The following is a 24897-nucleotide window of genomic DNA, read 5'->3' as shown; positions in this document are numbered from 1 at the left end:
AAATTATGGTGGATAATAAGTATTTGGTCAATAACAAAAGTTTCTCAATACTTTGTTATATACCCTTTGTTGGCAATGACACAGGTCAAACGTTTTCTGTAAGTCTTCACAAGGTTTTCACACACTGTTGCTGGTATTTTGGCCCATTCCTCCATGCAGATCTCCTCTAGAGCAGTGATGTTTTGGGGCTGTCGCTAGGCATCACGGACATTCAACTCCCTCCAAAGATTTTCTATGGGGTTGAGATCTGGAGACTGGCTAGGCCACTCCAGGACCTTGAAATGCTTCTTACGAAGCCACTCCTTCGTTGCCCAGGCGGTGTGTTTGGGATCATTGTCATGCTGAAAGACCCAGCCACGTTTCATCTTCAATGCCCTTGCTGATGGAAGGAGGTTTTCACTCAAAATATCACGATACATGGCCCCATTCATTCTTTCCTTTACACGGATCAGTCGTCCTGGTCCCTTTGCAGAAAAACAGCCCCAAAGCATGATGTTTCCACCCCCATACTTCACAGTAGGTATGGTGTTCTTTGGATGCAACTCAGCATTCTTTGTCCTCCAAACACGACGAGTTTAGTTTTTACCAAAAAGTTCTATTTTGGTTTCATCTGACCATATGACATTCTCCCAATCCTCTTCTGGATCATCCAAATGCACTCTAGCAAACTTCAGACGGGCCTGGACATGTACTGGCTTAAGCAGGGGGGACACGTCTGGCACTGCAGGATTTGAGTCCCTGGCGGCGTAGTGTGTTACTGATGGTAGGCTTTGTTACTTTGGTCCCAGCTCTCTGCAGGTCATTCACTAGGTCCCCCCGTGTGGTTCTGGGATTTTTGCTCACCGTTCTTGTGATCATTTTGACCCCACGGGGTGAGATCTTGCGTGGAGCCCCAGATCGAGGGAGATTGTCAGTGGTCTTGTATGTCTTCCATTTCCTAATAATTGCTCCCACAGTTGATTTCTTCAAACCAAGCTGCTTACCTATTGCAGATTCAGTCTTCCCAGCCTGGTGCAGGTCTACAATTTTGTTTCTGGTGTCCTTTGACAGCTCTTTGGTCTTGGCCATAGTGGAGTTTGGAGTGTGACTGTTTTAGGTTGTGGACGGGTGTCTTTTATACTGATAACAAGTTCAAACAGGTGCCATTAATACAGGTAACGAGTGGAGGACAGAGGAGCCTCTTAAAGAAGAAGTTACAGGTCTGTGAGAGCCAGAAATCTTGCTTGTTTGTAGGTGACCAAATACTTATTTTCCACCATAATTTGCAAATAAATTCATTAATTCATGTGATTTTCTGGATTTTCTTTTCTCAATTTTGACGTGTACCTATGATGAAAATTACAGGCCTCTCTCATCTTTTTAAGTGGGAGAACATGCACAATTGGTGGCTGACTAAATACTTTTTTCCCCCACTGTAAGTCTGTTTTTACATCCATTGAGAATGAAAATAGTTCCAATGTATTTAAAATCTTTCCAGCTCTCTCCCTTTCGATAACCACTCAGCGTGAAAGGGAAAAATGTCATGCTCGGATCCAGTGGAAACGTCATAAAATAGGCCTACCTGATTACCTCTCATCAGTGCTTGACTTGGATTGAAATAGGTTCCGGTACTCATTTTGGGTGCTGGTACTGTTTATATTTAGGTGCAGGAGCTCCACAATACTTTTGAGCTAATATTCTATAAGAGGAACAGGAGCTCAAGCAGTAGAAAACTTGAGGTGACTGTACTCCTGCACAAGTCAAGCCCTGCTACTTATCCCTTGCGCAAATAGCCTACAGCTGTGTCTGTCCCGAGCCCAGAATATTTTATACAATTTTGTTCGCTAGGGCAAGCTTCGGCAGGACAGTTGATATAATGTTTCAAGTTCGTTGCAGAAAGGCCATGCGTAGCCAATGTGATTTATAGGATATTTCTTTTTATTAGGATATTTTCTACCTGCAGGCAGCAATGTTTTTATTTGTTGGCTTTATGTAGGCTATTTTTAATTGGCAATGGTAATAGAAGTTATTTTTTAGGTTTGTATTATTTTCATTTAGATAGAATTTTGATTAACCACATGACAATGACTTTGAGATATGAAGACGTTATTATAAATGAAATGAAACTGTTCCACGAAAATGTGCATATGAAAACCATAACTGCCATGCAGATCGGTAGAAATTGTCAAATAAATTGGCATTACACATGAGAAAGGTTGCAGACTCCTCGTGTAGCCTATTACCAGCAACTTCAGGAGAGTAATGGCAAAATCTGCGAAAGCCAGTAGGAGCGGGAGGAGAATGGTTGGGTCAGGTTAAGGTTTATTTCTTCTGGTTATCTACATCTGTCTCCCTCTTGAGTCATTTGTGTCTTATTTCATCAAACAGTAAGCTAAACCAGACAAGCTCAATGCATATAGTTAATTTTGTTAAAACACATAGGGTGTGTTTATTTATGGAAAAATACACTTTAAAAATTCAGATTGGTTGAAAGAACAGACGACTTTCAGTAGACCAATATTTTATTTTGTCGGGGACAGCACTAATGGGAACAACCTAATATCCTGACAACAAAATATATAAAAAATACTTTTTGACATCTTTGAGTTATAATCAAGTTGATATTTGAAATGGTATCTGCATTCTTTAAAGTAATAAGTGACAGATTCTTATGGTAAAATATTTATAAAAGGAATGAAACTGTCATGCTTCATGTCTCTATCTTGTGCCTCTGAAAAGATGCCAGGATGAGACTGTGGAGAGAAACAAAAACATAGAGAGGGAAATATAAGAAAATACAAACGTGTTGAGCACTTGGAAAGGCAAGACCATACAACTATCTTTTTTTTGGTAACAACATTTCTGATGGCAATCCGGGATTGCTACATTCATGTTTGGACTTTAAATTAATGATATAGACCGAGTGTACAAAACATTACAAAGACTGACCAAGAGAATCCAGGTGAAAGCTATGATCCTTTATTGATGTCACCTGTTAAATCCACTTCGATCGGTGTAGATGAAGGGGAGGAGACCGGTTAAAAAATGATTTTTAAGCCTTGAGACATGGATTGAGTACATGTGCCACTCAGACGGTGAATGGGCAAGACAAAAGATTTAAGTGCCTTTGAACGGGGTATGGTAGACCGCTTTTATCTGAAGGCCATTTGACTGTTAAAATAGCCATCACTAGCCGGCTACCACCCGGTTACTCAACCCTGCACCTTAGAGGCTGCTGCCCTATGTACACAGACATGGAACATTGGTCACTTTAAAAATGTTTACATACTGTTTTACCCATTTCATATGTATATGCTGTGTTCTAGTCAAGGCCATGCTATTTAACAATTGCTGTACATACAGTATAATAATATATCCTACGTATTCTTCAGATACACTACATATTCTATCCACATACTGTCCATAATGTCTATACATCCCATCACACATATATACAGTGCCTTCGGAAAGTATTCAGACCCCTTGACTTTTTCCACATTTTGTTACGTTACAGCCTTATTCTACAATGGATTAAATAAATAACCAATCTATACACAATACCCCATAATGACAAAGCGAAAACAGGTTTTTAAACATTTTTGCAAATGTATTAAAATAAAAAACATACTTTATTTACATAAGTACTAAGACCCTTTGCTATGAGACTCGAAATTGAGCTGAGGTGCATCCTGTTTCCATTGATCATCCTTGAGATGTTTCTACAACTTGATTGGAGTCCACCTGTGGTAAATTCAATTGATTGGACATGATTTCGAAAGGCACACACCTGTCTACATAAGGTCCCACAGTGGTTCCAAAAGTCCGTTTTTGCCAGACATCTGAAAACAGAAGTTAACTTGTGTTAAATGTGATAACCGAGATAGCGGAATACACCTGTGCAAAACATATGGTTTGGTAGGTTAGAGGGTACAACTCACTGCCTCAACTAGGAAGCAAGGTCTGGGTAACCAAGAGATACAGAAACAGTTGTTATTTACAAAAACTGATGGCGTTGTAACAAATTTGACAACTGCAATACATACCTCTTTGGTCCACAGGGGATAAAACAACAGATTGCAGGCTTGGGACATACCTCTGATTTAACAGAATAAAAATATATATTCCACAGTTCAGTGGAACTTGGAGCATAAAACAAACAAAGAACTCCAACTTAATTAAATCCATAAGAACAATAAGGAACGATAAAAGTTATTCCTGGGAGGGGGGGAATCCTCATGTTTCCATTGCAATGCTTTGCCATGTTCAATGTGTCCATTTCAATGCTGTGCCACAGTAAAATGATTACGCTCAGGTATTCCTTCCAACAACAATAGGCATAAGCATGAATAGTAGGCTGAGGGAGCTCGCTCAGTTCAACTGTTCCTATAAACTAATCCTTGTCCCCTTCAGTAGAAGTCTTGGTTGTTCATTACAAAAGCATATCTTCTAAATGAAATTACACCTACATTAAAAAATACATGTTTCCCACGTCCCTCGACTTTAAGCCCTTAACCCTTAACTTGTGTATTCTGCCTTTGTAACCTCACTCAAATTGACTGTTCTCAGCAGTGGTTTTGAAGTGTGAACAGCCACAATATTATCATGTGCAACTAAATTGAATATTTTTCATTTGACTCAAAAAGTGCTGAAATTGTAGCCTATCTGACACATCTAAACTGTACAGTGTTGGGGAGTAGTGAACTACATGTAATTCAACTAGTAATTTAACTGCATTTTTCAGTAGAGGTAGTTAACTCAATTCAAATATTGGTAGTGTTTTCAGTAGTTCATTACTTATTTGCCAGTTACTGGAACTACACAATACTTTTTTAGCAAAAATAAAATATGGGTGAAGAAGACCAGAATGTCATTTTTCGGCATCAGACCAGCCTAATTCTCACTTGAAAAATGGTGTGTTTAATAGGCTAAATTACACATTCTGTAATTTGTAGTCTATGACATTTCAGATTTAGATATGATAATTTATCATGAAATAGTTTCAATCTTAAATTAAACTATATTTTTCTTAAAGGTCCCGAACAGTCATTCTGATTCCCATGTAAAATATCTGGGGTATAGAAATGTTTCCTCTCATGGCTAACTAGCAGGAAAGTTGAAGACAGGCTGAGTGGGCAGGGAGCTTATATTCATGACCTCGCCTTGACTGACAACTCTTTGAAATTGAAAGCAACTCAAATAACATTGAAATTGCATTACTAGCTAGGTTTCCATCCAAATTGGCGACAGATATTCATGCGAATATTCAAAAACGTCCATAAAAACAATGTGCATTTTCCCACCAGAGATGTTTCTCCATCTTGTTGCGGATAAAAGGCTGTGCATGATGACGTAGTGGGCATAAAATACATTTTGCGGTTAAATTCCCATGTACCAAGTTAAATGGGTTTCACAACTCTACTGATGGTTTCCTCACAAAGAAATGTGCGTTATTGAGCGAGTGTGCCCACTCTGGTATTGGCATGTGCGCTCTAGCCCACAGCTCGCAGATACAGCCTACATGATGAGATTATTATGGACAAAAGAGCAAGATTATTTTTATTTGTCAAACGGCAGCCAAGCTCGATATATATTGGAATGGAGAATCAAGCTCATCACCTTGCACTTTCACCACCCTGTGAAGTTCATCATAACTTATTTCATCTGTAGTCTAATAAACTGCATGCTTTCCCGTAGGGCTGACCCATTTAGTCGATTGTTTGGTCGATAGGCTGTTGGTCAACTGAGATGTCTTTAGTCGAGCAGTAGCAAAAAAACAAACACGTTTTTTCATGGTGTACAAGACGTGTCTGATTCGCGCCTGTCTGAGTGGACTAATCCATTGTGGAGGTCGTGTGGATGGCACAGTCCATCACTCTAAGACATGTACTACTGAAATTGTATATCTACAGAAATAAGACAGATCCTGCTTTGAGTGTTTGTTTAATAGCCTACTGATTCCGTGAGCAACAAGACTCACGCACTCACATGTTGGATAAACAATTGTGCTATGCTGTAATAAAGGCTTTACACTTTTTTTTTCGTTAGAACAGCCTCTCTGGTATTATTGAAAATGTAGGCTATTTAGTGTTTACACTTTTCCAAATTGTCCGAAAAATAATAATAATATTATAATAATAATCCTCCTTTTTCTTGATCTCCTTCTTATTGTTATTATTACTATTATTATTATGATCATCATTATAATAATAAGTAATGTCATTATCATTAGTAGGCTTACTATAGCAGCCTTGTAGCTGTAGGCCTAATAGCGCATACTGTTTAGTCTTAATACCGTAATTTACTTAGGCCTATATTTCAATACTTATATAGGCTACTGTATCAATCAATCATTCATTCGTTCATGTCATCACACAGCATACGAATCATTCATGATTTGAAATGCAATCAAGCATTTTAGTTTTTAAATAAAATAACAAAGAGACCCTTGAATAATTAAACCGTTCCATTTCGGAAATTGCATTCACAATTGAATGTGACTGTTTGTCTTTGCTGTAATAAATGCTTAACAAAAAAACATTACAACAGACTCTCTGGTACCATTAGAAATGTTTTTTTTTTTTATGTTTTTTGGGGGGGAAATTATATTGTTTGGCATACATAATATGCACGCAGCGCTTGCTCCTTACCTTATTTTTCTAGATCTCCAGTATTTTCCAACTAGTCAAATTTATTCCACACATCTGACTTCCCCTTTACCTGTAAACCAGTAAACCTCCCCCCGTTTCGAGTGTGTCACATCCTCTGCATCCATTTTGCTGTTATGGTGTTCAGTGTTTGTTATAATCAATTTATGAATGTGATTATATGCTATACTATATTGGTCACGTGCATGCGATGCATACGTCTCACGTAAAGAGAGCAAGCGTTGAGGGAATGTTTTTCCTAAACAAATGAGGGATTTCGGTAACAGAACTTTTCAGTCAGAAATGGCTGTAATTATGTTGCAGCTTCAGCACGGACACCACTGTTGATGTTCTGTGGTAGTCGCCGCAGCAGGGAGGAGAGAGAGACAACAAGTGCTAGTTACAGTCACTCACTGTCATTTATTTTAGCACAGCAAGTCTGAGCCCGGCCCAGCACAAACAAATCCATTGCGGTCGGACTCCCTCTAGTCATTTGTGTGTCTTAATTATTTAATCAAACAGTGCACGTTTAGCGACAGATGTTCTGTTTCCATCAGGCCTGTCGTGACATTTTTTATCCAACATGTACTTTACTCGCATAAAAAGGTTGGATGGAAACCTGGTTACTGATGTCAATTTTGTTATACATCTCCCGTCTGGCATGTCTCTTCTGATGCAATTCACAGCAGCACGGACAGATATGTTGACATGACAACTGCGTCAGTTTTGAACGATCCTACCCCCCAAGTGTAAACTTATTTATATTTGCAGACTCCCTACAGTGAAATTTGGGCACTAGTAGAGTAGCTATCTAGCTATATAAACCAACCCCTCTGCAAACACACCTTCTCCTATGTTGGTTACAAGGCGGTCCTTACTTAAATCAGGGAAGATAATATTATGTTACCATTGGTGTATTAAAATGAGTTAGGGTGATGTCACCCTATCCCCTTAATAATCCCACCTCCTGAATCTAATTGTTTGACATGGGGGAGGGGACCAGTAACTTTATGCTCAAACTTTCAATATAGAAGCAAGTCATTTTTCATACTTTGATCTGGTTTCATCCAAATATCATCACATTTCATGAAAAACATGATTTTGACTGTTCATGACCATTAAGGGTAGCTTTTAGTATAGCTTAAGATTTATTCCAGTGTGAAGTAATTGTTAGCTTAGTAAACTATATTTTCAGAGTAGCTTCCCCAACACTAAAACTGTAGCCTATTTATAATAAGCGCATATTCAAGTTTGAAAGATTTTACCAATAGTAGAAAAGAACTGGAGTAAGTAACAGGAAACTAATAATATTAGAAACATCGTTTAATTTTGTCTGGTATATAAAAATTACTTATTTAGTTTAAGGCTGACATGGATCCTGGATGTATGAAATGATTCTAAACAGAGATATGGAACAGCACTTATTAAAGCAGTGATATAAGGTTCTATGACAGAATTCTTAACCTATTTTCTAAATAATCTTCCAAAAGTGTGCATACCCTTACTAAAAGAAATGTAAGTCCATCAAACTGCATGACTGCATATTGGGTGTCTCCTTTAGCACTAGAGCTTAGGTCTCCAACCCGCCATGTTTCCTGACCATCGTCACGTTGTTCCACCTTTTTGCCAATAATACTTTGAAAATCAATGGGCAAAACCAAGACATTGTTCTGCTCATATTCCTTCCAAAGGTCAATCCACCAATCGATACAGAGGTCATCGTATTTCACTTGGAACAAATTGACACCGTTCTCTTCCTTCATTTTCACAACTGTACCGGAGAAGAACTCAATATTGCCGTCCACGTCGAGGGCTTGCTTTACACGCTTTCCAAGGAGCTGCTCTGAGTGAGACACAACTGGGATCCTAGTGTCACTCAGGTTGTTTCCATCGACTGAAAATACAATATGTTTTCTATCTGTGTCGTCCTGTTTACCGGCCACCTTTGTTGATCCTGTCTTCTTTAGAACACTTGCAACATATGGAAAGTCAAACTGAAAGTAAACGGAGCAAGATTCTTGGGCAGCGGTGGGTTCGTCCATGCTTTCCAGCATTTCACTATTCAATGTTTCAACAGCCAATACCACGTTTTTGTTCATGCCTGACTGTATTTCCACTCGTTTTTTTGAGGTTCTGCTACAGTTTTTGAGTTGTTCCTCTCCATCATTCATGACCTCATTCTTCTGAGTTTTGCATCTCCCTCCCTTTCTTGAACCACAAGCCCTACTCAGCTTTGGTTCTCTATCTCTCACACTATTCTGTTCTACAAGCACCCTGTCAACAGACTGAGGCCCTTGTTCAGACGCATTTACTAACACAGGCTGTGGTTCCTCTGTGGCAACTGTTGACACCTTCTGTTTCAAATTTGACACAAGCTTATCTAGGCTCAATTTCCTCCCTGCAACTGAGGTATTAAAAATACCCCTCTCATTTTTCATACCAATAACAAACCTCCTAAATTGCAGTTGGCATACCACTGCAGAATATTTGCTTTCCTTACATAAAGAGGCCAACTGCTCATCAATAATCTTAACACTGTCCCACAAACCACCATACTGTTTCAACTCAGTGGTCAACTGCTGTGTCGCGCTGACATCATTCCTGTCATTACGTGCCCTCTTACGGCTAATCAATGCATCACTTAGTCGCATAGGTTCCTTCCTCTTTGTTACAGCAGATTTTTCTGGAATTGTTTTGTGTGTTTTTTCAGGTATTTCCTTCTCTTCTGCAGTTGCATCATTCCCAGAATCCATCGTGTCTCCTTCCATGTTTTTTGAAGTGTGGAGATTGCCTCTCTCGATTTGTCTTGTTCTCTCTCTAAACATGTCTCTCTGCTTCATAGACTCTTGTGCTGCTGTCAGCATTGATTCTTTTTTCTGTTTGTCCAAAGACGAAAGCCATTCCCATTTGCGGTTCTTCTTGAACATTAACATTCCCTCAAGTGCTATGCTTGTTGCCTTTGACTTTGCCATCATCAAATAATTTAAGACACTTAAGTCCTTCTCTGAGCTCACATTTGACTTTAGGACAGCCTTCAGCTTTCCTCTGAGGCCATCTGGCAAATGATTGCTTTTATGCTGTAGCTGATCAGCCATCATTGTACAACATACCTTCAGAAAACTAGCCAGGATCACTTCTACAATCTGGATGGTCAAGTCAAAAAACTCTGAATCTGTCCACATAGTAAGCCTTTCCAACACAAGGTCCTTGGGCATCTCTATGTCGTCAAACAAGCATGCTGTTCCTTCAACAATCTGTCTCCCATCCTCTTTCCATTCTTTGAGCTTGGTAATGGAGTTTGGTAGCGTGTTTCCATCTTCAATGTGTCTCTCATTGATTTGAAGAGGGGATCAATTATGATCTTGGAAATTAGACCTAGAGCTCTGCATCCGGCTTTGAACTGTTGGACCTCAAAATCAGCAGCAACTCTTGCAAGCAAACTGTTATCATCCAAGTACTCCCTAGTAGTAAACTCAACCAACTCCTCATGTATGCTGTACGCTCCAGCAGCATTATGAAACAGAGCGTCAATGGCGCCAGAGGCACGTCATCAAACACCCCTTTTCTGGTGAAAAAGGCTTTGAATTTCTCAGGCTTACCATCCTTTGCTTGGACAGCATCACTCACAGTCCTCACCAAGCGCACTGTTCCAGACTCCAGTGCATTTTTACTGCTGTCTGACAACCTATTGGCTCCAACTTCCTCATCTTCAACAATCATCTTTTCCCACAATAGAAGAGTTGCCTTTGCCTGATGAGCTAAGCTATCGATCAAATGCAATCCACAGAAGACCTCATTCACACAGGAAAGCTTGGCCTTTTCAGAATGAGTATAGAAGTCATACCGCTTAACCATCTTTGGCAAGATGTCTGATTGATATTCAGAAATAAGTTGTTTAAACCCTGTTTCCAGGACAACACGGTCATCAAAGAGATGTGTTATTTTGGCAAAGATGCCCCTCTGATGACCAACCATGTCTTTATCCTTTACTGCAGCCACAACAATGTCCTGGACCATTTTGCGAACAATGTTCAACTGATCCACTTCTACACCAGCGCTTTGCTCCCTTATCTCCAAATGACAACGATATTCATCCTTCATACAGACCTCAGCATTTTCATGTTCATGAACAAATTCAGCTGCACCAGTGTCAGAAGAAGGAGTAGCCTGATCTGCTTCAAGGACAAAGTTGGTTTCCACTGATGCAGAAGGAAGCCTCTCTGCTTTCATGCCAAGCATTTTGTTGAGTACTGCTTCTACAACCTCAGATACTTTGCTGCAGTTGATCTCCTTGTTGGCAGTTAAATCCAGGTACAATTCTCTTATATTATCATTGAAGAGGCCATTTTTAAGTGTTGGTACCTTTTGGGTGCGGAAAGAGTCCAATTCATCCTTAGTTTCTGTGTACATTTGTTTCCAAAAACGCACTTTCTCCTTTAACTTCACCAACCTGGGGTCTGTTTCAGTTCTCACATTCTCCCTCTGTCCCTCGTTACACACAGACATCTTAGATAGTTTTTCCTTCATCTTCTTGTATCTACTGAACAAGAACTTGTTGTCCATATAAGCTCTCTGAAGTTTCACTCCTCTCTCCTTCTTTGCCTCTTTCAAATGAGCTTTGTGCTCTTTCAGAGTGTCACATTTTTCTCTCAGCATCTTGATGACGAGTCGCTTTCTATCAATCGCCTTTTTGAGGTTGTATTCATCTTTCACTAGAGATATGGTGCGGCCCTCAACGTCTATGTCCGTTTCACTGGACATCACTGGTGATAGTACGCCTACACCTCTAGCTGGGGTCACTTTTTTGGGGTTATTGGTATCAGGTAATGTAAACACTTGCTCCTGGTATGAAAGCTTCTCTGCCAAGCGGGCCAAACACCTTAAATGGACCACCACTCTTTTAAGTTTTAGAACTACTCTCTTAGAGAAGCCTATTTTCTGTTGCTCACTGTCCAGACAAAGATCAAAATTGGACTCCAAAATACTTAGGACCGCATATCTGTAAACTCCATCTGCCTTTTTGGCACATTTGTGAACTTCATACATTATGCCATTTGTCAACACATGTGGGTCAAGTTTTTTCTTTTCAGTTGACTGATTTCAAATCCAGGTCAAATCCTATTTGCTTGCAGAGAGGATAAGAGTTATTGTCATCTTCTCTGGTAGATACTGAATTGCACTGATTTGACTCGATGCTAGTGCCTTCCCTAGCCTCCAACTCAGCATTCGCTTTTCTGATTTCCTCTTGCACAGGAGGAGCAATCCGTGATTGCTCTTTGTTTCCCAGTGCATTATTATGACTCAAGACTGTAGATGGTGGTTGCAATAGAGGGTTGAGAATACGGAGGGAGGATGTAGGTACCAGTTTTTTGATTTAGCAGTGGATCACTAATTGTCTCTGCAGCATTGCTTGCCTCTGCTGCACGCTGGAAATGTTTAGTAGGTGTTTGTGTTCCTGTGCTACTGAGCTCGTTTGTTAATTGAGCTTGTGCCTGTCCATTACTTACTCCAGTCTTTTCAAACACAGGAAATAACTGTCCTTGTGTTGTTGCATGAGGAATGCTAACAGTGCTTAAAGAGACAACTGAACCTATGGCAATGATAGGAGAGACCTCCCTCTCCTCCTCCTCAGGTTTTACATATACTTCCATTGACATTGTGTATGACAGAATTGCAAAAAAACAGCTAGCCTACTTGGATAAGATCACTATTGTGATGACCTGACTAGATCATAAAATAACAACTGTCCAGACAGAGGATTGAGTTTACGAATGGACGGTTTATTAAACCAACTTTACACAGGCTACTGTTTGGCCGTAGCCCACGCCAAATAAATGAAAGATAACCCACAAGCCAATCGTGACCTTCTCTTGTGAAGCCCAGACGTAAAGAGAGAGAGAACAAAGGCTAAACCTGGTCTTAACTTCCAATGCTCCATCCCCCTGCCCAACCCCCTCCACGCCACTCCGCTCAACCGCCAGGATGCCCGGCATCAGAACATTCCAGGCATTCCCGTGATTGGCAGATAGCAGGTTGATTGACATGTCGGACCCCGCGAACACTGGGTACTGGTAGGTACAACACAACCATCTACTAGCCTAACACATAACACACAGCTGTCTGTGCGGGTCGCTACACAGCCCCCCCCACCACAAAGTCCCTCGTCCCCGAGGGAACAAACAAAGTCTCTGAAGCGACCCGGAGGTCTCCTTTGCCTGCGTGGCTGTGATGGCCGCAGAGTGCCCCTCTGGGAACCAGGGGATGAAGGCAAGGACATGGGGGGACAAGGAAGCGGGAACGGGTAATACAGTCCGTGGCTCTGGGGAACCACGCGGTGACACAGGGGGAGTGGGCTGTCTGAAGCCTTGTCTGCGGCACCTGGGGGTGGGTGCCTGGAGAATGTCATTGCCAGAGAGGGGGAATTGTGGGGGTTCCTGGGGTTTGGGGAGAAGAGGCCCCTCTATATGGGGCTAACCTGTCCCGGTGCAGTGTCACCTTTCTCCCCCTGGGAGGAAGCTGCACCCGGTAAACAACCTCCCCTACCCTCTCCAGGACACTGCAGGGTCCCACCCAGTGACTGTCCAACTTGGGGCATCTGCCTTTTTTCCTTAGCGGGCTGTAGACCCAGACCAGCTCCCCAGCCACAAAGTGCCTTCCCGGGTGTGCACGTCATAGTTCCTCTTCTGCCTCACACCTGCATTCAGCAGCTGCTCTCTGGCGAAGGTGTGGGCTGTCTCCAGGCGGTCCTGGAGTCTCCGGGCATACTCCGGCCCCGGGAAACGAGGGCTATCCAGGGGCCGACCAAACGCCATCTCCGCAGGGGTACGGATCTCTCTCCCCAGCATGAGGAGGGCAGGCGTGCAGGAGGTGGAGTCTTGGACAGCGGAGCGGCATGCCATGAGGACCATAGGCAGGTGCTTGTCCCAGTCACGCTGGTGTTTGGAAGAGACGATGGCCAGCTGCTGTCCAAGCGTTTTGTTGAAGCGCTCCACAAGGCCATCACTTTGAGGATGGAGAGGAGTAGTGCGGGTCTTGTGCATACCCAGCCTCTCACACATGGTGGCGAACACACGGGACTCAAAGTTTCTGCCTTGGTCGCTGTGGATGGACTCTGCAGCTCCAAACCTGCTGAACATCCCCGCTGTCAGGGCGTCGACGATGGTCTCTGCCTCCTGGTCAGGCAGAGCATAGGCCTCGGGCCATTTTGTGAAATAGTCCATGGCTGTGAGCACCCAGCGGTTTCCACTGTCTGTGGTGGGGAACGGCCCAACTACATGCACTCCCACCCTCTCCATGGGAGCCCCCACTGGGAACTGTTGGAGCTGAGCATGAGAGCGGCCTGGGGGGCCCTTTCCCGCTGTGCAGTTGTCACAGCGGCGGCAAAAGTCTTCCACATCCCTCTTGTGCTGCCCCCAGTAAAAGCCCTGACGGAGGCGGCGCAGTGTTTTTGTGACCCCAAAGTGTCCAGTCCCCACCCCCCCATGAGTACTCTGGAGCACAGCCTCCCGCAATGCTTTTGGGACCACCACCTGCCACCTCTCCTCCCCCGTAGCTGACTCCTTCCATGCCCGCTGTAACACGCCATCAGCCAGCCGCAGTCGCTCAAACTTTGACCACAAAAATTTGGTCGCGAGTGAGAGCGCTGTCACCTCTTCCCATGGTGGCCTCACCTCGCCTCTACCCACTGTAGCACTGGCTGTAGGTCTGTGTCCCGTCTCTGCTGCTGCCCCCATTCAGCCACGTCGACAGTCTGCAGCTCACAGCAGACAGGCCCGCTCGCCCGACACACTGTGGCACAGACCCCCTCCTCTGCACACAGCTCTCTCTCCCGTCCCTCTCTCCGTTCACAGTGGCGGCAGCCGTCTGCAGTACAGGGCCGACGGGACATGGCGTCGGCGTTGGAGTGGCGTGCCCCTGCCCTGTGCACCACCGTGAAGTCATACGGCTGAAGCTCCTCCAACCAGCGTGCCACCTGCCCCTCTGGCTCTCTGAAAGACATGAGCCACTGGAGAGCAGAGTGGTCAGTCCTTACAGTAAAGGGCAGACCACCCAGGTAGTACTTGAAGTGTTTGACGGAAGCCACAACAGCCAAGAGCTCCCGCCGGGTGACACAGTAGCGGCGCTCATGTTTGTCAAATGTTTTGCTGAAGTACGCCACCGCTCTCTCCCCCTCTGGCCCCACCTGGGCCAGCACCCCACCCATGCCCACATTGCTCGCGTCTGTGTCCAGGATAAAGGGCAATGTGAGGTCAGGGGGGGCGAGCACGGGGGCCTCGATCAGTGCACGTTTGAGGGTGTTGAACGCCTCCTCACACTCCACTGTCCAAGTGAAAGCCTTGTCCTTCGGCAGCAGGTGGTTCAGTGGAGCAGCAACGCTTGAGAAGCCCCGTACAAACCTCCTGTAGTACGAGGCAAGGCCCAGGAAGCTCTTCAGCTGACGCTGGTCGGTGGGGGTGGGCCAGTCTCTGACAGCCGCTACCTTGTCCTCCATGGTGCTGATCTCCTCCTTCCCCACTCGGTGGCCCAAGAAGGACACCTCTCTCCTCATGAAGTGGCACTTCTCAGGGTGGAGCTTCAGACCTGCGGCAGCCACCCTCTCCAGCACGCACCGTAGCGCCCCCAGGGCTGACTGGAAGGAGCTGCCATGGGCCAGGATGTCATCGAGGTATACCAGACACTGCTGTCGGGGGATGCCATCCAGCACCCTGTCCATCAAACGCTCAAAAGTAGCTGGAGCGTTGCACAGGCCAAAGCACAGGACCTTGAACTGCCAGTGTCCTCTGTTAGTGGAGAACGCAGTTTTGTCTCTGGCCTCTGGGGAGAGGGGCACCTGCCAGTAGCCACTGCGGAAGTCTAGTGAGGAGAACCAGGAGGACCCCCTAACCAGGTCCAGCGACTCATCGATACGTGGTATGGGGTATGAGTCCTTCCTGGTTACCTCATTCAGCCGCCTGTAGTCCGCACAGAACCTCAGCTTGCCCCCCTTCTTCGGAACCATGACGACTGGCGCCGCCCAGGGGCTGTCTGAGGGCTCAATGAAGTCTGCCCGCTGTATCTCCAACACAGCCTTGTCTGCCGCCTCCTGGCGTGCCAGCGGGATACGGCGGGGACGCATCTTGATAGGTCGAGCATCACCTGTGTCGATCTCATGCTGCACCAGATGAGTCTGACCCACCTCTTCCTCACTCAGCGCAAAGCTGTCTCTGAATTCAAACAGCAACTGCCTCAACCGTTCCTGCTGCTCGGGGTCAAGACCAACACAGTTCCTCCCCCATATCTCCCTCACTGCAGACAGTGTCCTCTCCCCTCCCATCTGGGGTAGCTGGGCTGGGGGGGCGCGGCCCGGGCTCACAGAGGACTGTGTCGTGGAGGTAGCTGGGGGAATGTAACGCTACGCCGTAGGTGACAAGGGGGCTGGGGAAAAGTCACACCCAGATGTGGGGGAGGGGGGGCAGCCATGAGTCTCTGCTGCTTTAACTGTTGGAGTAAAGGGTTTGTTGGGTTGAGTGAATGTGACATTAGGGGCCATGGTGACCTCCGGCCCTCCCTGGAAGCTCAGTGTGCCCCTATTTAGGTCTAACTGGCAGCCTGTGCTCCTAAGAAAGTCCAACCCCAGGATACAAGGGTCCTGCACAGCCGCCACCCACACAGGATGACGCACAGTCCTGCCCCCTACTGTCAGAGTCATTATTCCCTTCCCTTTCATGGGTGCCAGCTCACCTGTGACTGTGCGGAGCTGCACAGTTGTAGGCTCACACTGAGTCCAACCTGGCACAATATCTGGCCTCACCAGGGTTACTGTGGACCCAGTGTCCACCAGGGCGGAGCAGGGCACCCCCTCCACAGTGACAGGGACATGACAAAAGTCCCCAACACAGGTCCGGCCCACCACAACAACAGGCTCCATCCGCTTGCCCTCGTCTGCTTCTGGGGGAAGTGGAGCCTTGCTTCCCCGTCTGTGCCGGTGGGCTCCTCCTGAAGAAGATGGTGGTTGGGATAGAAAGCCAGGGTCTGCACTACCCGGTCTATGCGGACCCCGAGCCGTTTCCCCTGAGCTCTGGGGGACATGGGGCAATCTCGGCGCAGATGGCCTGGCTGGCCACAACCCCAGCAGACCCTGGGACCAGGGCGTGTGTTTCGTGCCGCCTGTAGCGACACAGCACGAATGAGTTCTGTCATTTCAGCCACCCATGCAGGCTTTTCCGGCTCCGGGCTGCTCTGCCCCCCAGCTCGCACAGAGGGTCTGTCTCCCTGCACCCCCACCAAAGCCCCAGCTGAAGCCCCAGCCCACACCAGCTCCCTCTCCAAAGCCATCTCCAAGGCTACCTGCAATGACTCAGGATGAGCCAGCTGGGTCTGTATGCGCAGCTCCGTAGGAGAGAGCGCCTGTATGAACTGGTCCCGTGCTAGCTCGCTCTGCACGGAGGGGGGCATGTGAGCATATGCCCGCCGAGAGAGGTCGACGTCACCCCTTCGGTCCGCCCAACAGAATCCGCGCGAAACACAGTCGACGAAGCACTCATGCCCGCTTCAGCCGCCATCACTCTAACGTCCTCCCTCAAGCGGCCTCTGGGCTCCGATGCCCTGGCGATCTCCTCAGCCAGAACCCCCGACGTCCATGCACACGCACCTCCTTGGCCATAATCGTCCCCTACCTCCACCTTCACTTTCGGATTCCCTCGAAGCATCTTCAACCCCCGTTCTCACCTACGGTAGCTAGCCACAGAAGTCAGCTAGCTAGCTGGCTAACTTTTTATCAACGTTTTTACTTCTGACACCAATGTGATGACCTGACTAGATCATAAAAGAACAACTGTCCAGACAGAGGATTGAGTTTACGAATGGACGGTTTATTAAACCAACTTTACACAGGCTACTGTTTGGCCGTAGCCCACGCCAAATAAATGAAAGATAACCCACAAGCCAATCGTGACCTTCTCTTGTGAAGCCCAGACGTAAAGAGAGAGAGAACAAAGGCTAAACCTGGTCTTAACTTCCAATGCTCCATCCCCCTGCCCAACCCCCCTCCACGCCACTCCGCCAACCGCCAGGATGCCCGGCATCAGAACATTCCAGGCATTCCCGTGATTGGCAGATAGCAGGTTGATTGACATGTCGGACCCCGCGAACACTGGGTACTGGTAGGTACAACACAACCATCTACTAGCCTAACACATAACACACAGCTGTCTGTGCGGGTCGCTACATATAAGCTCTCTGAAGTTTCACTCCTCTCTCCTTCTTTGCCTCTTTCAAATGAGCTTTGTGCTCTTTCAGAGTGTCACATTTTTCTCTCAGCATCTTGATGACGAGTCGCTTTCTATCAATCGCCTTTTTGAGGTTGTATTCATCTTTCACTAGAGATATGGTGCGGCCCTCAACGTCTATGTCCGTTTCACTGGACATCACTGGTGATAGTACGCCTACACCTCTAGCTGGGGTCACTTTTTTGGGGTTATTGGTATCAGGTAATGTAAACACTTGCTCCTGGTATGAAAGCTTCTCTGCCAAGCGGGCCAAACACCTTAAATGGACCACCACTCTTTTAAGTTTTAGAACTACTCTCTTAGAGAAGCCTATTTTCTGTTGCTCACTGTCCAGACAAAGATCAAAATTGGACTCCAAAATACTTAGGACCGCATATCTGTAAACTCCATCTGCCTTTTTGGCACATTTGTGAACTTCATACATTATGCCATTTGTCAACACATGTGGGTCAAGTTTTTTCTTTCAGTTGACTTTGATTTCAAATCCAGGTCAAATCCTATTTGCTTGCAGAGAGGATAAGAGTTATTGTCATCTTCTGTGGTAGATACTGAATTGCACTGATTTGACTCGATACTAGTGCCTTCCCTAGCCTCCAACTCAGCATTCGCTTTTCTGATTTCCTCTTGCACAGGAGGAGCAATCCGTGATTGCTCTTTGTTTCCCAGTGCATTATTATGACTCAAGACTGTAGATGGCGGTTGCAATAGAGGGTTGAGAATACGGAGGGAGGATGTAGGTACCAGTTTTTTGATTTTGCAGTGGATCACTAATTGTCTCTGCAGCATTGCTTGCCTCTGCTGCACACTGGAAATGTTTAGTAGGTGTTTGTGTTCCTGTGCTACTGAGCTCGTTTGTTAATTGAGCTTGTGCCTGTCCATTACTTACTCCAGTCTTTTCAAACACAGGAAATAACTGTCCTTGTGTTGTTGCATGAGGAATGCTAACAGTGCTTAAAGAGACAACTGAAGCTATGGCAATGATAGGAGAGACCTCCCTCTCCTCCTCCTCAGGTTTTACATATACTTCCATTGACATTGTGTATGACAGAATTGCAAAAAAACAGCTAGCCTACTTGGATAAGATCACTATTATGAAATGTCTAGACTGAATACCTCAAACAATTGATCATTATTTTGTTTACATAATTTAGTTCACACTTCAAGACTTTAGTGAGCAGTTGTTTAGCCTTATCATACCAGTAATCACCAACAAAACACTCAATATATCTTGCTAGCTAACGTTAGCCAGAATGTTACAAGTAACACTACAGGCCACAGAAACTGGATTCAATGTAGCAAGCTACTAGACTTCACTGGCTTGCTAAACGACAATCGACATAACAATAACACTAGTTAACTAACGTTCACACCAAATATAATCTTCCTCAGCTAGCTACCACCCACCCAGGGCAGGCAATTACGGCAGTTAGCTAGGATCGTTTGCTCGACATCAGGAAAATCCAATAATTAACGTTAGCTGGTGACAATGGAACAAATATACACAAACATTCGGAAACGAATGACGATGTTTCCTTAAGGAACGAACGTTAGCTTATTGTTATCTAAACAAACTTCGCTACCTAATTTAAGTCTAACCCTTCATGCCAGCAAGAATATGGCAGCTGGTTGGCACAGTGAGCTGACTAGCTAATTTTCCCCAAACATCAGACACCCCCTGACCTCGGACACTTTCTAGCGGTTGGAGGACTGAATCACCTCGAGCTCAACATTTAAATGGACTGAAAAATAACGGTAAGTTTTGTGACTAACGACACCCTTTTAGCTAGCTGACCACCGATTTTCAGTGCAATTTATGTAAGTTAAGTTAGGTTTTGAGAGTTTTCAAAAAAGTTATATGTACACATTTTGTGGAACACGCTGCATATTGTAAAATTCGACTGCGCGACAGACCACACCTAATTTAATATCCAACTTTTTACCTCTGAAATATAGCTAACGGATTTTCTAATGTTGCTATCTTAGTTGCTAAATGTTGATAGAACTGCTAAGTAAGCAAAAAGGAAAGAAATTGTAAGTGTTAGATAATACATATCACGAAAACAGCTGCATGTTGTCAAGCTTTACCGTATCAAAATTGGAGTCCTCTGACGGAGGCGTTTTGCACAATCTGCAAAAATGTATTTGGAACTTTGAACCATGAACTTTTCGACACCTATCACTGTTGGCTATATTTCATCTTACAACAGCTACATAGAGGCAGTATTTAGTTAAATGGTACAATGTATGCATCAATATTACACTAATTGGGACACTAATTTTCATTACAGATAACATCAAACAAAAAACGTGGGTACACTTTCATTTATTGTGAAAACTTTCATCACCTTTCAATGCCTTAGCTTTGAAATGTAAATGTTTATACATATTCAGATTGAGTTATCTTTCTAAAATGTGTATAGTATGCCAAGTTATTTAGCTACATGTATTTACCACTGCAGCATGGAGAAAGTCAAGAGGAAGCAGTGGAGTGAGGTGGACATGTTCCATGCCATGGAGGACTGCGGGGCAGGGATGGCTATCCGCCAGGCTGCCAAGGTTAGGCATCTTTTGTTTTTAGGAGATTACCATGTGTATGTGAATTTTATCTGCTAGTAACAGTTTTATTTTCTTATCTACCAAGGTGCATGGTGTACCTCGGCAGACCCTGGCGGACAGGCTGAGCGGCCGGGTGACCCATGGTTGTCGCAGTGGACCACCCACATTGCTTGCACCAGAGGATGAAAAGTATCTGGTGCAGTACTGTATCTACTGCGCCAGCCATGGGTTCCCCTTCACCAGACAGAGGCTGATGAAATACGCCGACAAAATACGCAGGTATTTGGTGTTCTATGTGTTTATGTATGTAGAATGCTGGACTGACTGTTATCAATGTGTGTGATGTAAATGTGTATGGTGATGCCAAAACAAACATTTTCATCCTGGATGGACAATTATATATTCTATTCTATTGTAGGTTTCGGCACCCAGGGGAAACAATCCCACCACTGGGGAAGAGGTGGTGGGAAATGTTCAGGAGGAGGCACAAGAACCTAAGCATGAGGAGGCCGGACACCCTGGATAGGGGGAGAGCTGAGTGTGCCACACGTCCGACGATGGACACCTTCTTCACTTCTTATGAGAAGCACTTGGAGGAGAGTGGGTTGAGGGAGAAACCCAGACAAATCTATAACTGCGATGAGTCTGGGTTTCGTAGCGACTAGAGCAGGCACAAAGTGCTGGCTCCCCGGGGCGCAAAACACGTGTACCAGCAGGCTCCGGGGACCAAGGAGCACATCACAGTGCTGGCCTGCTTCAACGCAACTGGGGAGGACATCCCCCCGTTTATCATCTACCCCAAGTGTTTCCCCGGTGGCCACTACACACTGGGAGGCCCCCCCCCCCAAGCCTTGTATGGACGGTCAAGCAGTGGCTACATTGACGGGGACCTGTTCAGGAAGTGGTTTCAGCACTTCATTAAGTATGCAGTGAAAGAGCGCCCTCTCCTTCTCCTCTTTGATGGGCACAAGAGCCACATGGACCCGGAAGTGCTCGCGGCGGCACTAAGAGAAGGGGTTATACTTCTTTGTCTTCCACCACACTGCACCCATGTCCTGCAGCCGCTGGACGTGGCATACTTTGGCCCTTTAAAGGCTGAGTTCTCCAAGGTAGCTGGAGACCTTAGCCATTTTGACCACTCCTACATGGTAAACAAATCAGAATTTGCCAGAGTATTCCGCTACCCGTACCAGCGATGCAAGGACATGCGCTATGTGGTGGAAGGGTTTAAGAAGTGTGGCCTCTTCCCTTTTGACCCTTCAGCCATTGAAGGGTCCCGTTTAATGCCGTCTCGGACCCTACCGGGTCCCAACACCGCCTCTACTGGAACCAGCAGCACTGTGCCATCCATCAGCACCTCCTCCCCAGCGACCACAGGAGGACCCTCAGCCCCTGCCCCAGTCCCAGCCGCTGCTCCAGTCCTATCCCTAGCTCTAGAAGAGCACCCCCTAATAGAGGGGGGGCTGATAGCGAAGGACCTGGGGCACATCCTTACTGTCCTGAAGTATCGGCTGGACCGATACAGAAGACTCCCTGTGGTCGCCACATGCCTCACCGGGGAGGAATACACGCGCCAGTGGCAGGAGAGGGGTGAGAAGGAGAGGGCCGGGGCAGAGGAGAAAGAGCGTCGGGCAGCCCTCAGAACACAGAGGGCACAGGAGAGGGCTGCCATGGATGAGACCATTGACGCCATCGCCTCTGCTGGACCCCCTGTTGGAACCACTCCTGACAGCTGCATCACCACTGCCAGTGCCTCCCAGTGTGCAACACCTGTAGGAGCCGCCGGAGTCCCCAGCTGCAGAAGAAGGCCACATGCCTACTCTCCCGGCCACACCATCGTCGGCCCCTCAACCCCACCATTACAAACACCAGCTCCTCCAAGCCATCGTTGGCGGTTTTGTCCACCACCACCCCAATGCACACCACCCCCCATGTCTGTCACCACCAACACGGCCTCCTCTGGACCAACTGCCTCCTCCGTCTCCCCTGGTCACACCACCATAGCAGCCTCGTCTGGTGTCCCTGCCCCCTGCAATTTGAATACCACCACCTCCACAGGTAAACACATGTTAAATTACGAAAAAATGACTGTTTGTTATCTGTTTAATAAAACAGCAATGTAAAAAAATATATATATCTTTATATATCTACAGTAAATAGCACCAGCCCTCAAGTCATCTCCGCCTCCTCCAAAACCTCTGCAGCTTCCTCCAGAGGTATTGATGTAAAAAAGTTGAAAAGGGTTTTCATGCAACATGCTCTGTCTAACACCACTTTTTCTCAAACTGCAGCACAGAAAAGGAAGAGAAAAGCTACACCGGTCACATCTGTCACACCACCCATGGCACCACTCTCAGGTACTTCATAATCTGTTTTTCTCGCTCTCTCAGTTGTATCAATTACTATTGTTGTTGAAGAACTTCTACATTTTGCAAAACCATATTAATCAATTTGTATTATTATTTAATTTTTTATAAAAGAAGACACCACCTGCTGTGCTCGCTGCGGGGAGCGTGATCCGCCTGCAAGCTCCTCTCAGGAGTGTAGATCCGAGGTGCCATGGGTGTGCTGTGACTTCTGCCAGCACTGGTTCCACTGCAGGTGTGTGCAGTGGGATCCAGAGGTAGCGGTGGAGCTGGATTTTTATTGTGATTTTTGTGACAATATAGGGATGGAGGTCGAGATTTAATTGTTTGTTTTGTTTGTGTTCATATTAAATTATTTATTTGTTCAAAAAAATAAATGTCTAAAATATAATATATATATTTATTGAACCCATCTTGTGTATTTCTTCCTTTACTTTCCAAGTGCACCTCTGCAACACAAACTCCAGTGTTTTCATTGTTTTATGTTAATGCACATAACTGAAATTAAAGTGTATTTGATGTAAATTATTAATACTCATATTTCATTTGGTTACAACACTGAATATGTTGGTGAAGAACCATTTTTTAAGAGTCCACAAGAGGGCGCACCGGGCTACGCAATGAAAAGTTGACAGGCAAGTCATTATTTTTTACCGGAAGACTAGCCAACTAGTCAACTATCTAGTAAACACTTCGGGTACGTGGTTGGTGTCTCTTTTTTCAACAAAATTAAACGGATATATCTTGTAATTGAACAAAATAGTAAGGTGCCCAATAACTGGGGGCCGTATACAGATAATACGGGACGTATTTTTTTGCTTAACCGCTTATCAAAAGCAGATAACAGTAATATTTTCAAATGAAATGTCAAACTTGCTAATTGCTAAACCGTTAGCTAACATTTTTACGACACCAATAATCACAAAACATTGAAGGCTTGATCACAAGATAACACTGTTGAAGGTAATATATTTCTTAAACGCTGTTGAATATGCCGATAATACGGGATTCTACGCTACCTGTTTGCAGTGAACAGATGCGGCTCTCTCGGATTCCCGACTCCGTCTGAAAGCATTAATCTAGGAGACATGAACTGTGTGGTACAACTGTCCAAGATTTTTTGCATTGGTATCCACTGTTTCTGCTGAACCCTAGTGATGTTACGTTTGATACCGGAACTCCGAGGCATGCGTCGAATTCGCTAGCAGTTTACTTCGAATCAGTGTGCGGATGCTTGTAGCTAGCTATCGCTTTATCAGAAACACGTGATCAATGACTCTTCGTTTTGTTGAACAACCACCTGATTAGTTTGGTATTGGTTTGGTAGAAGCCAAAAAGGCTACCGTGCGCACGCGCTATGCCGTGTGCGACGTCATCTATAATAATTTGGCTGTTCTAAATTATTTTGACCATCAGTGCCACTATTGTACAACGTGTTGATCAAAGCGACGGGTAATGAACCTATTTTCAACACAATTGACTGAAGCTTTGGTTCCCCATCACTACAAAATATGTTAATGTTCTATCTGTGTCACTAGTGACCTACACGTGGACGTCCGAGGATAGCTAACTTGCAGGTAAACAGTACGGTTGTCAAAGCCTGACGCGACTCATCCTTCTTGTTCTTTAAATTTGTATTGGCAGATAGCAACCAACTGAAAGGTGCATACACCGCCACCTACTGTACTGGAGTTTGAAGCCGGTCTCCCTGATTTGACTCAGTACGGTTTCCACTAGATAAAACAGCCACGAAAATACAAATGAATGAAAACAAAAAATTGCTTTTAGGTCATAATTTAAGGTTAGGATTAGGCATAAAGTTGGCATTGTGGTCAATGTTAGGGTTACATTTAGGGTTAGGTTTCAAATCATATTTGAAAGAGTAACTTTCATGAAAAATAATATTTTCATCGAAAACCAGATGTTTTAGGCTTAGTTTATTTTCATTTATTTATTTGCACCAAATAAAACAAGTGATAGACAACAATACAGATAAAAGAAAACACAAATTAAAAAAGGTGCAGGAGTGGTTGGAAGCCCAAGGGCTTATATGAAATAAAATAAATAAATAAATAAATATGAAAA

General features: G+C 45.0%; 1 long non-coding RNA gene across 1 annotated transcript; it reads right to left on the bottom strand.

The window, feature by feature from the left end:
- Positions 1–2519: 2519 nt before the first annotated feature.
- LOC121573288 lies at positions 2520–24422 on the bottom strand. Its single transcript, XR_006002008.1, has 3 exons — positions 23832–24422; positions 3767–3818; positions 2520–2732 (listed from the first exon to the last, which is right to left on the bottom strand). It is a non-coding gene; the product is annotated as an uncharacterized LOC121573288 (long non-coding RNA).
- Positions 24423–24897: the final 475 nt, after the last annotated feature.

The sequence above is a fragment of the Coregonus clupeaformis genome, chromosome 15 (assembly GCF_020615455.1).
Source record: "Coregonus clupeaformis isolate EN_2021a chromosome 15, ASM2061545v1, whole genome shotgun sequence".
NCBI classification, from domain to species: domain Eukaryota; kingdom Metazoa; phylum Chordata; class Actinopteri; order Salmoniformes; family Salmonidae; genus Coregonus; species Coregonus clupeaformis.
The sequence above is the reverse complement of the archived record's forward strand: the minus strand, read 5'-3'. Positions and strand labels throughout refer to the sequence as shown.